This window comes from Microtus oregoni, unplaced genomic scaffold (genome assembly GCF_018167655.1).
Source record: "Microtus oregoni isolate MIOR12 unplaced genomic scaffold, Mior012 000072F_ref0000427, whole genome shotgun sequence".
Classification (NCBI taxonomy): Eukaryota; Metazoa; Chordata; class Mammalia; order Rodentia; family Cricetidae; genus Microtus; species Microtus oregoni.
In genome coordinates, this window is record NW_024543979.1 from 620,183 (window position 1) to 640,132 (window position 19,950).

Consider the following 19,950-nt stretch of genomic DNA (forward strand, 5'->3'; position numbering starts at 1 on the left):
ATAAGCTCTGGTTATTAAATGGACCAATGGACAAAGACCCTTGTCACAGCATTATAAAGCCCAATCGTGCAAGCCATCTGAAGTCCAACCATGAGAGATTGGCTTAATGTATTATGGTTCAAATGCTTAGAACCAACTGTGCTTGAAAAGAATATTGAATGGTCTAGGAAACGTCTTTGTGAAGTCAGCAGGTGATAGCAAACACTAAATGCAGTGTAGCCTAAATCCACAGCCAGTTTGCAAGTACATATGGAGAAAATATAACAAACGGCAGTCATAATCTCCTGGAGTTAAACTTTTTCACATTCTCCTGAATTTTTTAGATTTCCTGCATTGCACGTGAACATAATCCCAGTTCAAATGCTCCCCCTGGTCCTATGAAATAAGAACTCAGGCATTTAAAAAGTGATCACAAATTAATCCTAACTTAAGATCTCATCGCTTCGATGAAACATTTAGAATGAGGCATTTAACGCCACTAAACCTGCCCCACCAACACTGTCTGGAAGGCACTGTGCGTTTGTGATGGGGTTCTAAATGTCACCCAAAATTTGATGTGGAGTGCACCTTTGCCATGAGAGCAACAGTCCAGCTACTGACAGTGCTGAACCCCAGGGATTGCAGTCACCAGTGGCAAATACAGTCTCCTTTCAGACTGATCTATCAACCAGGCAACATGGTGTGTTTTATCCTTGCACTCAAGAGGTGGAGGCAAGAGGTAGAAGCAAGGAAATCTAGACTCCAAGGTCATCCTTAATGACATGGTGAGTTTGAGGCCAACCTGGGTTATGTGAGACTCTGTCTTAAAACAAAATACATAAAATTTACCTGTTATCTCTTCCAGTTTGGTTGTTATTGTTGATTTCATGTGAATGGGTGTTTTACCTGCATGTATCACATGTGCCTGGTACCCTCAGAGGCTGGGAGAGGATGTCAATCTCCTGGAACTGGAGTTACAGACAGTTTTGGGTTGACATGTGTATCCTGGGAACTGAACCTGAGTCCTCTGGAAGAGCAGCCAGAGTTCTTTGCCATCACAAAGACCTTGCCAGTCTCTATCCACTTTGTTTAGTCCAGAAGCAAATTACAGGACTCATGGTGTAAAGCCTGGAAAGCATCCTTGACCCTAGTGAGAAATCTCCATTACTGCAAGCCTCCTGCCTCATCATAGAGCCCCCCACCCCAGATGCTGGACTTTCCTCTGCAGCCCTTACTACCACACTGTAAACTGATCTTCACTGAAGTCAGGGATGGAGCAGTCCAAAGAATCAACTAGCCCAACTCTTCACTATCACTTGAATTACCAACACCTGAATTACCACTTTGAAAAAAGTGAGGCAGATATAAATTGACATTTATATCAAAACTCCACAGAAGCATCCAGCTTTTGTAATCCTTTGATGAACTGGAAGGCACCTCGGTCTCTTGGGGTATCAGGTTCATCCGCAAAAAGACATCTATCCTAGTAGAGTGGATGAATGGGGAGGCTGGTTTGCAGTTGAGGAGATAAGAGCAAGCCAGGATTCCTGTTGAGGAGGCTGAATCAATGCCTACTGAGCACCTCCAGACAGAGGCCCTTATTTGTATCGGATGTCACAATTACTAGTCCACGAGAATATAACAATGAGGTTCTAGTTTACAGCAAAGAAAATGAGATTCCAATTATCCAACAATCTTCCTTCCTCCCAGTGAAACTCATCCCCACGTAGACTTAGAGCAGGGCCAATTACAACCCTGTCTCATGCACTGGGTGTTTCTGAAAGAATTTCATACCACACGGCAGCTGCTGGCAGTGACCAAAACAATTTGTGAGAAAACAATTTCATCTTCCGGACTCAGGTAATGTTATTGATTTAAACTAAATGCATACTGCCTATTTGTTCTTTGCATAATGTGCCGGCATGTGACCTTTTTCTGGGTCCCCATCCAGTCTTTGCAAGAGGCTGGGTGACAGACAGATATGAGTATGGGCAAGACATTTGTCCATCAGGAACTGCTACATACCAATTTTTATCATAGAAAACATATTTTTAAGATCATGTAGATGAACCCAAAAACTCATGCACACACACGTGTATATATGTGTGTGCTTACACAAGTGAAGATGGACACTAAAAAGAAATCCCACACTAGCTCAGAATTGAGTATAATAAAGGGTCATTTATTTAGGGGTAGACTCACAGATCACAGTCCTCTACACAAACAGGGAACAGGAACCGAATCCAGCAACCAGAAGAGAGAGAGAACACACGCTTTACATCAATACTATATTATAAGAGGCCACGCCCAAATGACCAGGTAACTTAAAGGCTACTGGCTGTAGAATTTCGTACAGCACCTTCCCTTTTTATTTAAATAAGAGAGTTCTAAGCCTAATGCAAAATTATATACAATAATAATAAATATCAGGTATAAAAATTAGAATTACAACCAGCATAAACAATGTCAAGCAAGAAATGTGAAAAATGTTTCAATAATTATCCTAACCTAAGGAGTTTAAGTCTTGGATTATAAATAACTTGGCCAAGTCATGAGAGGAAAGTAACTATGACTATCTAGTCTTCAACCCCATCAAAAACACAAGAAGGGAAATAATATTACTTGAGTAAGCACATAGTACAATCAAGCAACTTCCAAAATGTGCAACAAATGACAGAGACAACTAGTTACCTGGGCAATCACCCAAAGTCTCATTAGCAACGTTGAGCAACCAACTTTGGCTAAGGCCTAAGTAAGTGACAGACCATTTTCAGAGGCAGGAAATTTTTCAAAACCATCTTACCCTGTCTTGGCAAGGTTTGAAAGTCTTTTTATTGTATCCTGCTTGTCCTGTCTAGACATCATGCATTTTGTCAGTGGTTGAGGCATAGGCAGTTCTTTGCCCAAAGGCCAGTTTTGTCAAGAAGAAACAAGCTCTAAGTGAAGTGTCTTTGGTGCTCAACATTCTCTTGGGAATAGATCGGTGCTTCTAGGAGCAACTGTGTCTCAGTCAACAGAACCCTAAGTTATTTAAATGCCATATTCTACAGCTCTTTGAAGTGATTGAAGATTATCTACCTATGCAGAATACAATCTCTATGTATCTAAAGAACATAATTAGTCTAACTATAAGTATGACAAACATAGATGACTATTGACCTAAATTCTTAATACCTCTATAACTTAAAGACTAAGAATTCATATTAGAATATTAAACAATCTTTAAACAAGTGTTCAACAAATGAGGACAATGACCTCAAAATGTAAAACATGTATAGGTATCTTGATCAGGGGTAGAAATGTATATTGCAATATGATAAATATATCCTAAAATTGTATTAATATACAAAATATCTTAAGCAGAGGGAGAAGCATGCATGCATACAATATGACAAAATAACTTTGCCTAGGTATACAAATATTGTAGACAAAAATAGGAACATATTCAATATAATTTAAGTTTATATCAATATACAAGAATCTATACCAATGTAAATTGCCTATAAATAATAGCTCACAATATTCACTTACTCACTACTGTTATTAGTGTAAACTCACACTAATCCATTATCCCACCCAATTTCCCTTATTTTTTTCAAAGAGATCCCTGAGCCTACATAATTTCACCCCCCAACTCAGAACCCTATATCAATTATCATCAACCCCTAAATCATGTCCCTAACCCTGAGGACAAACTTTGTTGGGAGAGAGGATGTCATCTTCTAGAATTACTTCCAGCTGTCATGGGGGCGATGTTCTTTCTCTGGGATCCTGTGAAAGTAAAATGATGGTTAAGTTCCAAGATTACTGTCCGACATAATTGCAAATAGTCTCTGAGTATTCAGTAGTGTTTTTCTGAGGTTCCTATTTGGACTTCTGACCAGAACGTTGTAAAAAAAAAGTGCACCATTTCAGTTAACCAAGTTAAAACTATCTTGAGCAGCTGGTACCCAAAACAGATCTTATAGTAGTGCTATCAGCATCATGACATCATATCAACCAGGTGGAGTCATTGTTGTGGGACCCCATCTTCTTCCTGGAAACTTCAAAGATTACTGCAGGAAAATTTATTGTTCATTGTGGAAAACTTAAACATTATTTATACAGATACATATTCAATGAAAGGTATGATAGAGACAAATATAAGTATGAAGAAAAGTAAATTTTTTTTTCTAAATTCTTTCTTCATTCTATCCTATACTGGCTCCTGGTGTGAGACAGAAACTCTGAATTTTTCTTTTAGCAACATGCCTGGATTTAGAAGACAAAGCCACTGTCCAAAGCCAGCTTTGATTTTTAAGTGAGTCATGACTATTATTCTAGTTAATATTCTGAGATTCTTACCCTCAGATGACCTGTCCTCATAAGTGATAATTCTCTTTGCATGGTGATCCTATCTGGATAATTATCTTTTTCTCTGTAGGCATATAGATGTCCAGGGTCTCTTGACTTTCTGAAACTGAGTATTTTCCTGCAAAGACGAGAACAGAACCCTGCCCCAACCTTTATGAGGTTTCCTTATCACATGTATGATTGTCACCTCTGTGGATGAACCGTCATTTCTCTTTCTCAAGAGATTTCTCTTTTTCAAACAAAATCTTTATTAATTTTGATAGTATCCATAACTTTTCTTCTCCTTTTGTAACAAGAACAAAACCCCTTCCCCAACGTAGCACATCTCCTGGCTTCCATTGTGAGGTCAACATATTCTTGAAACACACCAGCTGATTTAATTCAGAAGACTTTCCTACTTTCCAGTGTCTCTCTGCTGCTTTTGTTCCTTTCTCATTAGCGTTAAGAAAATTCAAGGTTAATAAAGCATTATGTAACCTATTTCTGCAGGTATTTTCCATCCCTTTCTGTTTGTTTTAACATATCCTTTATAGTACGGATTGATCTTTCTATAACTGTCTGACCTGTAGGATTGTTTGGTATCCCTATAATATGCTTTATATTATAATAAGTAAAAAAACTGTTTCCTTTTCTTAGAGACATTTGATGGATCATTATCTGTCTTTATTTGTGCAGGTATACCCATGATGGCCATAACTTAATAACTGTGTGATTACTGAATCAACCTATTCTGAGCTCAAAGCAGTTGCCCACTGAAAACCTGAATAAGTGTCAATGGTATGGTGTACATATTTTAATTTTCCAAAATCTGCAAAGTGGAACACATCCATCTGTCAGATTTCATTCCTTTGAGTACCCTTTGGATTACTCCCTGCAGGCAATGGTGTTTGATTTTCGATGGTATTTATCCTGTCAGGTAGCTGCTCATTATTAGTCTATAAAGACTGTATCATTTCTAAAAGTGCCTCATTCTTGGCTCTGTTATCAAACTATTTTCTTAAGGATATAATATGAAGAAAAAAACTGAGTCCCAATATCCAAAACATGGATGTATCACAATAACCACATAAGCCTTGCAGAATACAACCCATAGTATCAGCAAAAAGGTTACTAAAATTTTCCATAAAAATATTATCTGCCATTCTATAACTTTCAAGTTTATTGATTTACTAATTAATAAAATATTTACCTGCTATGAAGTCCGGTAAATTGCTTTAGTTGTAACAATCTTTATTTCCAGCAGGGGTTGTGGTTGCAGAGTTGCGACCAGTGGCAGCACAACCATTGGCGCCATAGACAGTCCTGAGCCACTTTGGTTTTCCGCCTTGGTGCTGGTTAAATACAGACAAATATGCTTTGCTTGATAAATTAAAAGCAATTAAATCAACTCTGTATATGAAGCAAGGAGCCCAGAACTCAGGATCAGGGAGCACAAACTGGAAGCTGTGCAAGTTGCCCTGTGGCAGGGAAGGTGGTAGTGGTGGAGGGAGTGTGCTCGAGCTTGGGAAATTTCCAAGTCGCCACGGGCACTTAGCTCCACTGTGGTGGGGCTTTTACAAAAGAAAAAAAACCAGTAGATGAAAGCAAGCCAAGCAGGCAGGGGTGGGAGACCTTCTGGGCCTATTAGAACAGTCCACCCGGTAGGTGTGGATTTCAGATCCACATGGGGCACCAGATGAAGATGGACACTAAAAAGAAACCCCACACTAGCTCAGAATTGAGTATAATAAAGGGTTATTTATTTAAGAGTAGACTCACAGATCACAGTCCTCTGCATGAACAGAGAACAGGAACTGAATCCAGCAGCTGGAAGAGAGAGAGAATGCACGCTTTACATTGGCATTTATAGTATAAGAGGCCATGCCCAAGTGGGCGGGTAACTTAAAGGCTACTGGCTGTAGGATTTCCTACAGCACACAAGGACATACATACAGACAGCCACGCCCATCCCACCCTCTTAAAAGTCGACTCAGATTTACTTTTCCACATAGGTCCTGAGATGTTCTGTATCGGATAAGCAGTAAGATTGGAGAGCCTTGGACAAAGCCACCGACATGGCTCCACCCATCACCCAGACATTACAATCAAACATAACTAAGTTAGACCGAGCCTGAAAGCCAAGAGTGCTGTGGAGAGGACAAGGCAACTCTGACCCCACGGCACACCTCCATGAGTTCTGCAGCATCTGCAGACCTTAAGGAATGTCTTTAGAAAATACAAATTTTCTCCTTTCTTCATTCTTTTTCCTGCCATTCTTCTCCAACATTGGTGCTAGCTGGGGACTAATTGTTTAACACATGAGTCTGTGTCATTGCGCTTCATCAGCCCTATGATTTTATAAATCAGGAAAATGTACGTGGAGATATGTACCACCACCTGGGTCATTTAGCTTGTAGGTACAGGGGCACCCAAACCACCTCCTTACCCAACACCCCATCAACACTGGACTAGGAAAGCACCAGAGAATTAGGCTCTCTCAGACTTGGTTGTTGGAAGAAGTGAATTAGAAGTAAACAGAAAGAAGACACAATCATTAATTATATGTTACCTGATACAACAGGAAACATTTGGCTGACAGAACGAATATAGCAAGAATATTAAATTTTTATCCCTGCACCCAGGACAGTATCTCTGTTAGTGACCATCTCAGCTCAGAATAATCCCCAGAGAAGTCCAAATCTCTTTCCAATCAACTGTCATGTAAATTAAAGCGCTTTATAAACTCTCTTGCCAAATTTTCTAACTTAAGTGAGATTTCGTGAACTCCATTGGACTGACTCAACTTATTTTATCTTTAAGAGTTCACACTTCGTCTATGTTGATTCCTTTTTTAAAAAAAAAATATGTAGCACCGCATTTTAAGGCAAAGATCTAACATTGATATATCTTTGGTTCTTGAGTGAGCTGTAGTTACTAGGAGCAACCCATTGGCAAGGAGTTTGTTCTCAAAGGAGAAAATGAAGTTCAAGTCATATCTTAGAGAAACTACACCAGGTTCAGCTATCCATGGTCTAATCTGCACCCACTTTTAATGTCCACATACCAACTACCATGTATATGGCATGTATACTAGCCTCACTATGCCATAGATGCCAGTGTGCTCAGGTCTATGTGAGACGCACACCCTCACACAATCACTCTTACAATGCAGGAGCTTGTTGACATTTATTTGAAGGATGCAGTCTGTAGGAAAGTGGAAAATAGTCATTTAAATATGCCAGTGGCATCAGGAAATAAAACAAAAGTAAATATAATCACAGAAAGGGTAACCCTAGTAACCTACTCCACAGATAAGGAAAACATAAATGTTCTACACTAAATGCTTCAGAAGGGGGAAGGAAAAAGAAAGGGGGAAATAGGCTTTTTGTGTTTGATTCTGAAAACATATATTATGCTCACACTGAGCATTGGCAGACAGATGGCTGCAGCTCTTACAAGGAATATTAAATCTTTGTGAAACCCTCTTGCCCTCCTGATACAACACTGCAGATGCCTAGAGGGCAAGACAGTGAGCTCGCAAATGCCCACAAATCACTCAGACTCTGCCACTAACTGGGAAACCCTCACAGCATCCGTGAACACAGGGGGGTTGAATAGTTGGCTCCATCCATCACAGCAGGTCAGAGGGAGTCTCCTCTCTCTCCTCTCTCCTCTCTCTCTCTCTCTCTCTCTCTCTCTCTCTCTCTCTCTCTGTCGTGTGTGTGTGTGTGTGTGTGTGTGTGTGTGTGTGTGTGTGTGTTCATCCTGATCTGCCATTCTAGGCAGTTATAAAATGAAACGGCACATGACAAAGCCCCAGCATCCCTCCTATTCGTGCGTTTCAGGGAGCACTTGCAATCTTTTGGGGGACAGAAGCTCATCAGTAGATATTTTAAAGGCCAGGAAAAATGAAGACTCAACACATTTCACCTGACCCCGCTGTCCTTCACTTGAATTCTCCAAAGTGCTCTCATTCAACAGCACAGTGAAGGTGACACATTCCACTAATTCCACCTGGAAATTACAAATCTGGGGTAAAGGAAGTCACCTCAAAGAAAAGAAAATGGCACAACCCGCTCCACGGTTTGGGCACCTAAATTTTAGTGACTTATGAATATTTGAAATGCCAGGTATTTTTGAGTCAAACTACTTACGGGACAGTTCACAAACCAAGATCATTGGTGCTACCAGGAGCTGCTTAAAATGCAGACAATCCCAGGCCTCCTGCATTGGGATATGCATTTCAGACAAGCTCCCCTGATGAGTTTGCTCTCTCCTAAAACACTCTAAAGCAGTAACTCCAAGGTGTGGCTTGCGTCATCTACTGGAGTACAGAAAGAAAATTCTCCACTTTCATTCAGTTATTTTTTTATATTTGTTGTATTTTTTAATAATGGGCTCAAAGAAGAAAGGAATTGAGCTGCTCTACAATTTGGCATTTACTTTGATAATAGTCCATGTAGAACCTGTGCAGAGAGTGTGATCTCAACACCCTTGAAATTGGTGGGACTGTTCACTTAAAAATGAGAGGCCCCCACCCCTGGATAAGCACTGGTGTAGGCAGGCCATCTCCAATAACACACTCCTCCAACAACCCTCGCCTCCTGATCTTTCCTGAGCAGTGTCACTCCCTGATGACTGTACACTCAAATTTATGAGTCTATGGGGGTCATTATTATTCAAACCACATTAGGTAAAAATAACCTGCTGTGCAGCTGAGTTTGATCCTAAAGCCCAGCTGAAGTGGCTCCTATCTGAAATCTCAGCACCTCTGCTTCATGACGGGAGGCAGAGCTGTCTATACTTGTGTACAGCAAAGACAGTCTCCTGCGAGAGAGTGTGGACTTCACTTATTCAAAGGGTTCACACTGTCTGTTCTGGCTGCAGAAATATGAACGCATGCTGGGATATCTGGAGAAAGCCTAATGCCACACACTGGTTTTGAAAGGGCCCTTTGAATGATAAAAAGGATTTATCTAAGCAGAGAAAGGGGGGACGTGAGGGAAACACTTGGGCAGAGGCAGAAAGTGACCACCATGTGTGGTGTGGAGTGTCCTTACAACACTGTCTGATGGAAGAAACAGAAAGAACCATCTGAAATTTCCTGTTTCATGGAAAAGTCTGCCAAATACTATGGACCTGTAGGCTGAAGATGGAAGCCCCAGCATTATAGAAGAACTTTGGGTGACCAGGCAGCAAGAAGTCTCTGTCAATTCTAGAGTTTTGGAAGTGCATTTTCTATTTACTTAGATAATATTATATCCTTCTGGAATCTTCAATGGAGTTGAAGAATTGATAGTTACAGTTTTCCCTAGTCATAATAAAAGATAAAGTAGATATAAATATTATAATCATAATTCTTGCTTGATAACTGTTTTATTATATGCAATTTTACTATGTTAAAGTTAAGACCTTTTTTTTATTTAGACAGAAAAGGGAAGATGATGTAGGAAGTCCTTCTGTATATATATATATATATATATATATATATATATATATATATTGCTTTTATTGGTTAATGAATAAAGAATCTGACTTGGCCTGTGACAGGGCAGAGTAGAGCTAGGCAGGAAACCTAAACTAAATTCTTGGAGAAAGAAGGTAGTGACAGTGAGAAGCCATGGAGCCACAGCAGGAGACAGACACAGGAGACAGAAGCCAGACAGAACCTTACCTACCGGTAGGCCACAACCACATAGCAATATACAGATTAATAGAAATAGGTTAATTTAAGACATAGAACTAGCTAGCAATACGCTTAAGCTATTGGCCAAACAGTATTGCAAATAATACAGTTTCTGAGTGATTATTTCAAATCAGGACAGCCGGGAAACAAACGAGCAGCCTCCAACATCGTTGTACAGGCATTCCAGTTTGCACAAGAACGTCCTACTTTTAACTCTGACCTGACATCTCAGATATCTTGGGTGACTGTTATTCTATTGTAGCAACCACTTCAGATGACCTCAGAAGTAGGTTAACACATATATGGGTAGCATCTACAAAAATGACATTGAAAGATTTGACAGCTATTTCCCATCTAGAACCTAAAATAATAGCCTTTTGTCACCATGGAGATAGAAGTAATGGTGTGTCTCTGTGATAGCTGCATGAAACCAGTCGTTAGGAAGCCCAGAATGCAGTGAATGTCATTGCCTATGATGACATCTGCATTGGCTTCCGTCTGGAGCTGTGACAAACTTGACACAAGCTAACCAGCTTAAAATACCACAAACTTCTTATCATGTATGTAACCTTCGAGGTCAGAAATCAAAAAACAGCTCAGCAAGATTGCGCATCGTTAGTGAACTATATGTGAAGATCTACCCTGTCACAGAAGACAGGTTGTTGCTACCAGCTCCAAGCAACTGGCATTCCTTGGCTTGCAACCCCACATCCCTCTGACTTCTGCTTCCATCGTTGTATCTTCAGACTCTAGCCTTCTTATTACTTGCCCTCTGAAGTTCCTGATGCTTACATTTTTATGTTACAATCTGAATAATCCAAGATAAATGCTATCTTAAAATCGAAAGAGCAAGAAAGTCAACAAAGTGCCTTTTGTCATGAAATTCATTATAGTTATTTATTTTTCCAATATGGACATCTTGTGAAGGGATATAAATCTATCACAATTCTTCATTATAAAATTCAACCTAAGAATGAATTCATTTTAAAAGATACACATATATACATCTATACATCCTGGGTTTGACAGGGAGGTACAGTAGTAAAGACCACATTCTATGTCCTCATGGAGCTGGCTGGCATTCTGGTAAAAGGGACAGTTAACAGATCCTGGGAGTGCCATGAAGAGAAAAAGGCTGAGAGCTAAGCTAAGGCAGAGGGAGGCCTGGGGAGCAGGATGCTAGCCAATATAGGTCCGCCCTGGATGGGGAGGCAGGAAGAACCCAGCCCCCATAGCCTTCATCAGAAGCTACAATATTGCTTCCGGTTGGAACTTGTTTTCCCTTTGGTGCTGAGTTGCGCTGAGTCAGTCCCAAAGGGGACATAACACTCTTTGCTTCTCTTCTTACTCCCTTCAAAATTAACTCGGTAATTTTAAACCTTCAGCTGAACTTTTGTTGCTTTTAGTTTATACTTTCATATTACACTCCAGCATTTCCACTCCCTAGCTCCTAAAGCATCCTCCAAACACCCTCCTGGGGTTTGCTCCTAAAGCATCCTCCACATACCTCCTGGGGCTTTCATCAGCAAACCAAAGCTATGGTAAACAGGTGACCCCTGTCCCCGCTGTGGGCCAAGGACCAAGACAAAGTCTACTGATTAAATTCCCATCAAAGGCTCATTCCTTCTCAAGAGAAAAAGAAAAGCCATCTGGAAAGTTCCCAGCTTCGTTATGACAGCTACAAATTGCCAATTATTAATGGCTCCCGATTCAACAGCCAGGACTCGATTTGTTAGAGAAATGCCAGAGACAAGCAATTTAGCATAGAAAAGGGCAAACACACCCGCCCAGAGGCCCTCCTCCAAGCAGTTCAAAGGTTCCAAATCCTGCCGCTGGAGAGGTAAACGTGAAGGCAACTCATTAAGGGGAGAAGGCCGATGCTTCAAGCTGTGGCTCACGACTAAATCCTACAATGCAACACCTTCTCATTGACCTTGATTTATGCATTCAAACAACGTGCCCTGGCATTCCAGTTGCAATCAGGGTAGGCACGATTAATGGGAACATTCCTCAGAGTTGTGTAGGAAATAGAAATACAATCTGGGGGAGGAGGGTCTCTTGTGTTTTTCATGAAAGCATTTTAAAAATTGGAACAACCTTCCTGTGATTCTGAAGGTTGTTTAACAAGACACAAGAATGACAAAAATATTCCAGAAACTTAACTGTCGTGGATATTTAGCCTAGGCTTCTAGCTTCCTAAATTTATTTAATGATTCCATTCCAGTCATTACAATCATCTTAACATTACACTGTTCACATACAAAAGTAGCTTGGTCCAAGCCCTATGGAAAACACCAGGAATCCGGACATTTATACTTGTATTTAACATGACTCTGAAACGAAAAGCAAGAAGCCAAGAGATTTCCCCAACCACCCAGACAAAGCTAAGCTGAATACTTTACAAGCCACAAATCACAGGTTTGTTGGACAACCTTACAGGTTAAACAATGCACGCAATTTTAGTGTGGGCCGGCGTGATGTCCACTGGAATGAAATGTGAACCCATACATACCTACAGGGAGATGTTCAAGCTGATCCGTGAAGATTTAACCGTAAGTCACTCATTAGAGTTAATGGAGCATGACTCCGAAATTTCAGATCACGCCTCAGACATCTGACTGCCCATGGAAAGGCAGATCAAGGCAGCCGCAGCAGCTGTGACCTGGGGAAACTGGAGGGAGATACAATGTTTTCACCTGTTCAAATTAGTGAGGGACCAAAGATGTAAGTCATCTCTATTCATTCTCAACTGTCAACGCAGGGCGGTTTGCACAGAGACTCCTGTGCTAGAACAGTCTTTAATGCCTTTGCTATAAATGATGTGAGAGGAGACAGATGTGTTTAACCTGATTTGACAGTTACATAGTGCATTCATGTAGTGGAGCATCACGGAGCATGCTATCAGTGTATAGGATGTTTATGGTTTTGTATATTAGCTTAAAATAATTTAAAAAAAAAAACCTACCTTGGTCTACTCAACATTGATCTAGTCTAAAAGAGAAACAGAACAAGGCAGTGATGGCCCAGGTGGCCTTGAACTCACAGAGATCTGTCAGCCTCTGTCTGTCTCCCAAGTGCTGGGATTAAAGGTGTGTACCACCACTGCCTAGCCTCTATGGCTAACAAGTGTGGCTGATCTCCAGGGAAAGTTTATTTGTTAGAGCACAAACAAAGCATCATCACATGTTCCTGCCTGAAATTTGCAGATGTGGAAATGATAGAAAGACAGACCAACCTCAGGCCAGAGCCCAGCGGGGAGCTGACACTGTGGAGTGACTTCTTTCTTATTATGCATCTTCTTGTAGTTTAGATTTAGTTGACTTGGTGTTAAAAATACAGCGTTTCTTCTCAAAATGACTTGGGGGAAAATAAACATAAGCAACTTAGTTTCAATTGTAGAATATTGAGAAAGTAAACACTTGTCAAAATGTCTTGCGAAGGGCTGAATTTCAGAATACACGCCAGTTTAAATTCATTAGCATGGGGCACTGAGGCAAGGGAAAACATGTTTGCTCAAGCATCGCCACTCCAGAATTCCTGAAGGCCCCTGCGACACATAACTTCATGCATTTCCCCAATGACAGGAAACCCCAGTGAGGATTGCAGAATTCCACAAAGGAAGGAGTAAGCAAAAAGGAAATTAAAAATTGTGAGAAAGGGGACATTAAACAGACTTCGTTCATTTGTTTTAATTAGCATAGCTGAATTTTAATTATCGCGGTTCTTCACCAGACACTAGTAAATGTGCTGAAACCATCTTGTAAAATTAACAGAGCTCTAACACGACAGGCCCTTGTTTAATTCTGTTCTATTCTTCATTGGTTTAAAAGAAAGTAATTTCAGGAAGAAGGCGGGGGGATTTGGGTAGACAACTAGAGTAGAACGAAGTAATTCATCTGAGCACAATCTCCATGAAAGCAGAGACGCCTCTGTCCTGTTTATTAGATATTGCTTCTAGCATAGTTAATAACTGGTACCTGGAGGAACGTAATCATAAACAAATAGTACTTCCTCTTGTTTCCTCGAAAGGACTATAAAGCTCACAAAGGCAGAGATCATAGCTTTTACTTCTTCTTCATCCACTCTGTCAGCAGAAGGTTGGGTCATCAGGAGTCAGTCGGCAGGTATGCCTTAGCAAGCCTGCTTTCCAGGGAGGAACACTCTTCACCATCTCCCGCTGCAAAGGTCCTAACAGTCTAGACACCAGAGGTCAGATCAGTGCAATCCCAGAGGAAGCAGACCCTCCTGCTTCCACCCCCACTCCGAAAGGATAAACAAAATCAAATAAATACATTTAAAAATAGCACAGTTGTCCCTAGATTGTCAGAGAACGACTGGTTATTCTCTTTGTCAGTATATTCTTGAGACTAACGCGGGCTATAATTAGTCAGGCCAGGGCCTATATTCCTCACACCTCAGTGGGTGTTTCCATGTAGCTCATTCCTATCTTCAGGGCTCTTTCTGTCACCAGAGGCTATGGAAGTCTGGAAAACAAGAGAGCCCTGTGTCATGTGACTCCCCAAGGCTCCCTCTCAGCTCTCATAGATCAGTCTCTGGAAGATGCCAGCTGCCAGTGTCTTTGATTTTTGTCTTCACTAAATCGTTGATAGATCAATCAATTCAGACTATAGATTGGCTGACTTGGAGCAGAGTATCTCTGACAAGAAGAGAGCATCACACCTCATCCTCAGGAGCATTTCCTCAGCCCACTAATCCCTGACACTGTTGAAGACAGGAGCCTGAGAGCCTGAGGTTCCCCTTTGCTGTTGGCTTCCTTCCTCTCACTCAGAATCACAGTAACCCATGAGGTTCTACACCAAAACAGGTTCGTATTCCTGGAAATGGGAGGCCAATGTTTAGGAAAGCAACACATGTACATGCAGTTGAACAATATTACATTAGATAGAAAGCCACTCCACAGGAAAGACAGCTCCTTCACAGTCTCACTCCCAAGGAAGAGCGATGTCAATCATCTCACTGGGCTGACTCTCAAAGCCTTCCAGTTCAGCACCTCAGTCGTGTTGGAAGGGGTGTGTCTCACTGTCATCTATCAGGCTGGACTGAGTCACAGGACGGAAAGACCACAGTGTTATAAGGACACAGCTCAGCCCATAAATTGCATTGGGCAGTAATTGGAGAGTAAATCAATTGCCATTATTGAGCAAAGTCAGGGGCTATCTGTCCCATCCGCAACTGCCTGTCCCTCTGCTTAGACTTCACATGTTTGTTTAGAATGTTTCTAGATCACACACAAAGAATATGAAAAGAAATAAAAATGATTTGGAGCAAAGTGAGTTTTGTTTTGTTACCTTTCAATCTATGCCCTCATCTCCTGGGCTCGCCTTCTAACATGGAAGATTTGATTCTTCTACACCTACTTGCGTTTAGGCATCAGATTTATGCGTCAGGTGCTCTACAGACCTTCAACTTGCAAAATATAGTTGCCATCTGAAGCCAGGTTTGCTTTTACTGTACAAACAGGTTTCAGGGCCTCTCTATATCTAAGTGCTTACATTTCACAAGCAAAGTCAAACTTCCCATACGTGAGTGATTAGCCTTAATCCCTGCAAGAGTTAGACACAACAGTAGTTATAGATATACCTGTGTATAGATGCAGGCACATATTTGTGTGTGTGTGTGTGTGCGTGTGTGTGTGTATGTGTGTATATATATATGTATGTATATATACATATGTATATGTATGTATATATACATATATATACATATATATATGCCTCTAAGAAAAGACAAAACTTTATTAGGTTACTAATACTGGAAACAGAAGAACAGAACAGATTGTTGATAGTGAGCATAGGACTCGTGTCTTGCTAGTCTGAAATTCTTCATTCTTTTCATGCAGAATGTGTTCTGTCTATGAATCCTCCTGCACATAAAGTTGATGCGTGCTGGAAGGTCTGGAGTGGGGTCCGCTCAGCATCCCTCACTCCTCCAGGGAATCACTATGGGACACAAAATAAGAGCACAGCACCAGGCTTTTTGGAATTCACTTTCAGAAGCTAAATCTACATTCTCCTTCCACCATATGCTCAGGTAGCTTTCAATGGCACCTCATGCAGCTGTGTCATTGAGTTCCCCCGTCTTAATGAATAAACTAATTACAGCCTGAGATGAAGTCTTGCTGACTAGCTATCTCCTGTTATAGATCAAGGAGCGAACTTTATTCCCACAGCTATCTGCTAATTTGCATTAGCCATAAAAGTGCACCCCACAGCCTTCTCTAGTCTAGCTGGGCAACAGGGTTGCACCCCCAGAACACTGTGCCGCCGCTGGTATTAATTCCTCACAGGTCAAGTGGCCCAGTAGGTATGCTGCTACCACAGAGATTGTCAGGTCTAAGTGCAACGAGGTAACTCTCGATTCTCTTGAGTCTGCTGGCCGGCTGACACATTATAAATCCCACTGCATTGAATTTGACAATTAAGTGATATTATTCCTTTGAGTCCTGAAGTTCTCTTTGTTTACAAAAGATTTCCAACAGTATCAAAATAAAGCTTTGCCCATTTGAAGCCTTTTTAAATAGTGTAAATTTATCAAGTACAAATATAGCTGGGTCAGCTGGAAAAAAAAAAACCCACAAAACCTGACAGACACCAGATGTAAAGCAGATTTCATGCTCTGCTCCCAGATTTCAAATGAGAAGTCTACAGTACATGTTAATTATAACACTGGTTTGGATTCCAACAACACAGTTCTCAGATGGAAGTAACCTTGTAGTGACTTCATTACCAGATAAACTCCATCTTGCCAGCACCAGGTCTCACAACGGTAGCACACAAAATACAGAGTCAAGGGCTTCTGCACTTCCTCCTTTCTCGGTGTGCTTGCAGTTTCCCCACTGGACTTGTAGAATTTCGAAGAGTGACAGCTCTGACAACCAATAGAGAAAGGTGAGGGCTGGACTATAGTCCACCTGTGGTTAGACCTGCATTACAGATGGACTTTTAGACTCTAGGATTCAGGTTTCCTTCTCTACAGAGTAGTGTGTAGTTGAGCTCCACGGAGAGCAGAAATATAAGATTAAATACCTATGATACCTAATGATAGGTGCCAAACCATGTTTTACTAATCTTTGACTGAATTAAATATACATGTTTTCTAGTTTACACATTCTCACGATCATAGATAGAAAATATGACCTCTTGAATAGAAGAATCATTTTGCAAATAGATATTTGGGTAGATAAAGAAAGGAATTGACCCAAGATGTACATCCAATGCTCATCAGCTGAGCCTAGATTTTAGGCATAGTTAGCATAAATGGGCTCTAACGTCTAAGATCGCCAGATGCCATCCAAGGCATGCATTTAAATTTGCGTTTCACATAAACAATAAAATGTAGTGTATTGCCAAGATATCACAGAAATGGGCAAGCATTGGAGATATATCATTGTGTGTGTGTCTCTGTGTGTGTGTGTGTTTCCCTGATCTGGCAACTCTACATACAATCAAATCTTAGCTCTGTCATTTTCTGGCTGGACAATCTCAGATGAGTGAGTTGAGATCTCTGTAGTTAGGCCCATCTTTCTGAACATACAGCTAATAGAAGTACATACTTTATAGAACTGTGACAATTAGGAGTCCAGTGTCATCTTACCACACAATGCCAACTTTTTCAAGTCTATAAAATGAACTCAAACCCGACTAGAAACGCAACTGTATGTAACCAAGTTAAGAGTTTTGGTGATAGGGAACAACATAACATGGTGGGAAAGACCATGCTCTCATGTCTGAAAGTGAAAGCATCATTCTCAATCACAGAAATAGGGAAGACCTGACTGTTAATAATTTTTATCCATTCACACATTGCTATCAGTTCCATTATCCCACCAGATGAGTGATATCAGGCTGGTCTTTAAACCCACTCTAATAGCAAACACTAAAACCTATATAATCGGGCAATCTTAAATGTGACAGGCCCACACAGTCATTATTCTCTGATCATTGCCTATCCAGTCAAACATAGTCTAAATCAGCTGCACTAAGAGAAACACAGTCAAGGGATCAGTCAGAGAGCTGAGCAGAAAAAGGTGCTGCCACCAAGCCTAAAGACCTGAATTTCATCCCCAGTAAAGGAGAGAACTGACTCCTGCAGGATGTCCTCTGTCTGTTACACCTGTACTGTGTTACATACATGCATACACAGGAGATAGATAGATAGATAGATAGATAGATAGATAGATAGATGATAGAGATAGATAGATGATAGATAGATAGGTAGATAGATAGATAGATAGATGATAGAGAGATAGATAGATGATAGAGAGATAGATAGATGATAGATAGATAGATAGATAGATAGATATAGATAGATAGATGATAGATAGATATAGATAGATGTAAATAAAACCTAGCCAAGTAATGACAGAAATGTGTCAAGTTAGAAACAACTCTAATATTAATGTGCCCTAGTGGGAAATATTGTCTCCGATAGTACTATTAGAAAACACACACACACACACACACACACACACACACAGTCACATCTCAAAGCAATAAAGGGCCTGCAGAGAGAGAAAGCAAAATATGCTTGCTGAGCAATCATTATCGAACAGGAGGAAGCCTGAAATCAACAAAGACCAGTCATGAGAAATTTATAAGTTAATATCGATCACACCTGCAAATTACTACAGTGAGACCCCTGACCAAACCCAGAACACCATTTAAATGGATTCGCTGAGACGTTTATATACCCTTGCAGTCACTGAAATGCTAGGAATCTAAATTTGCCAGTTATCCCAGTTAAGGGCAAAGGAAGTGATGCCTGTCACAGCACGGATGAAGCGAGTTTCAGGGTGTCACAGAGAACACCTAGAGCATCTGCAATGTGTTTCCTCACACACCTTGTCACTCAGGATGCAAATGTATTAATTCCTTTAAATCTTCCCTTCCTAAAAATGGCCAGACTCTTAAATGCCTTAAAAAACCTCCAACAGGAGACACTCCGGGGGTGCCTTCAGCCTTCTTACCGAAACATGTATTTTGAGTTGTTGGCCAAAATAACCCACTTGAGTAACAATTTGCACACATGTCACATCTCTTCATCTCCCTTGTTTTCAAGGAAAAGGTCAAAGCCATCAAGCCGACATGCTTAGCCAGAGTCAGAGAGAGGCGTCATTTCACGGCCATGAAGTGGAACTCACAGCAAATGAGGCTAATCACTCAGCAACTAGGAGGGAAAGAGATTATATGATCATCATTTTCTCACCAATTGAGAATCACTGTGCATAAAAATAGACATTACTGGGGGAAAATTCAGACTCCTTAGCAAGGAAATAAGAGCACTGGATAGAAGCCTCTCTCAGCTGAGGCTTGACTTTCTACTGCAGGAGAAACAGAACACTCGCTGATATTTCAATGGGATGACAGCAAAGGGAAATGCCTCCTGAAAAAAAAAAATCTGATGTTTCTTTATTCTCCAAATCCGGTTTGTGGCAGACACCCTCAGTAGCCCGGAAAACGGCACTCACCTGGTGTTGGTTACACACTCTTTCTGCTACTGAATGGCAAATGGTTCTGTTTCTGTAAATATCAGTGATGCTGTCCCCAACATGCCCGCCAGAGTGCTGTGAAGAGCCGGGAGGCTGACGAGGAGGCCCTGATGTGCACCTGCTGGTTAAAGCCCTCCACATGTCCTGCTTACCTGTCCTCGCAGGAGCATCCAACAGCAAAGGAATTCTCTAACGACGCGGGAAGAAAAGAGCCTTTCTCAGCAGCTGTGCCTCGAGGAGTGCCTGGATAGAATTAGTTTCTCCATGGAAGAAATAGACAATAGATCTTAGGAGAATGCTTTTCAGTGCCAAAATTGTATTCCAAAGATGATAGGTTCTGTTAGAGAAAAACCTAGATGGGCCTTTTGTTGAGTCAAGCACCTTAGTTGAGGCTGGAAGTGTAAAGGTTGCAGGATGGGAGGCTAGGAGCACAAACAATATTTTC

The 19,950-nt window shown here is 40.9% G+C and overlaps 1 long non-coding RNA gene across 1 annotated transcript; it reads right to left on the reverse strand.

The window, feature by feature from the left end:
• Window positions 1–3,620: 3,620 nt before the first annotated feature.
• LOC121440926 lies at window positions 3,621–12,564 on the reverse strand. Its single transcript, XR_005973401.1, has 3 exons — window positions 12,510–12,564; window positions 5,522–5,663; window positions 3,621–3,750 (listed from the first exon to the last, which is right to left on the reverse strand). It is a non-coding gene; the product is annotated as an uncharacterized LOC121440926 (long non-coding RNA).
• Between the last annotated feature and the right edge of the window lie 7,386 nt (window positions 12,565–19,950).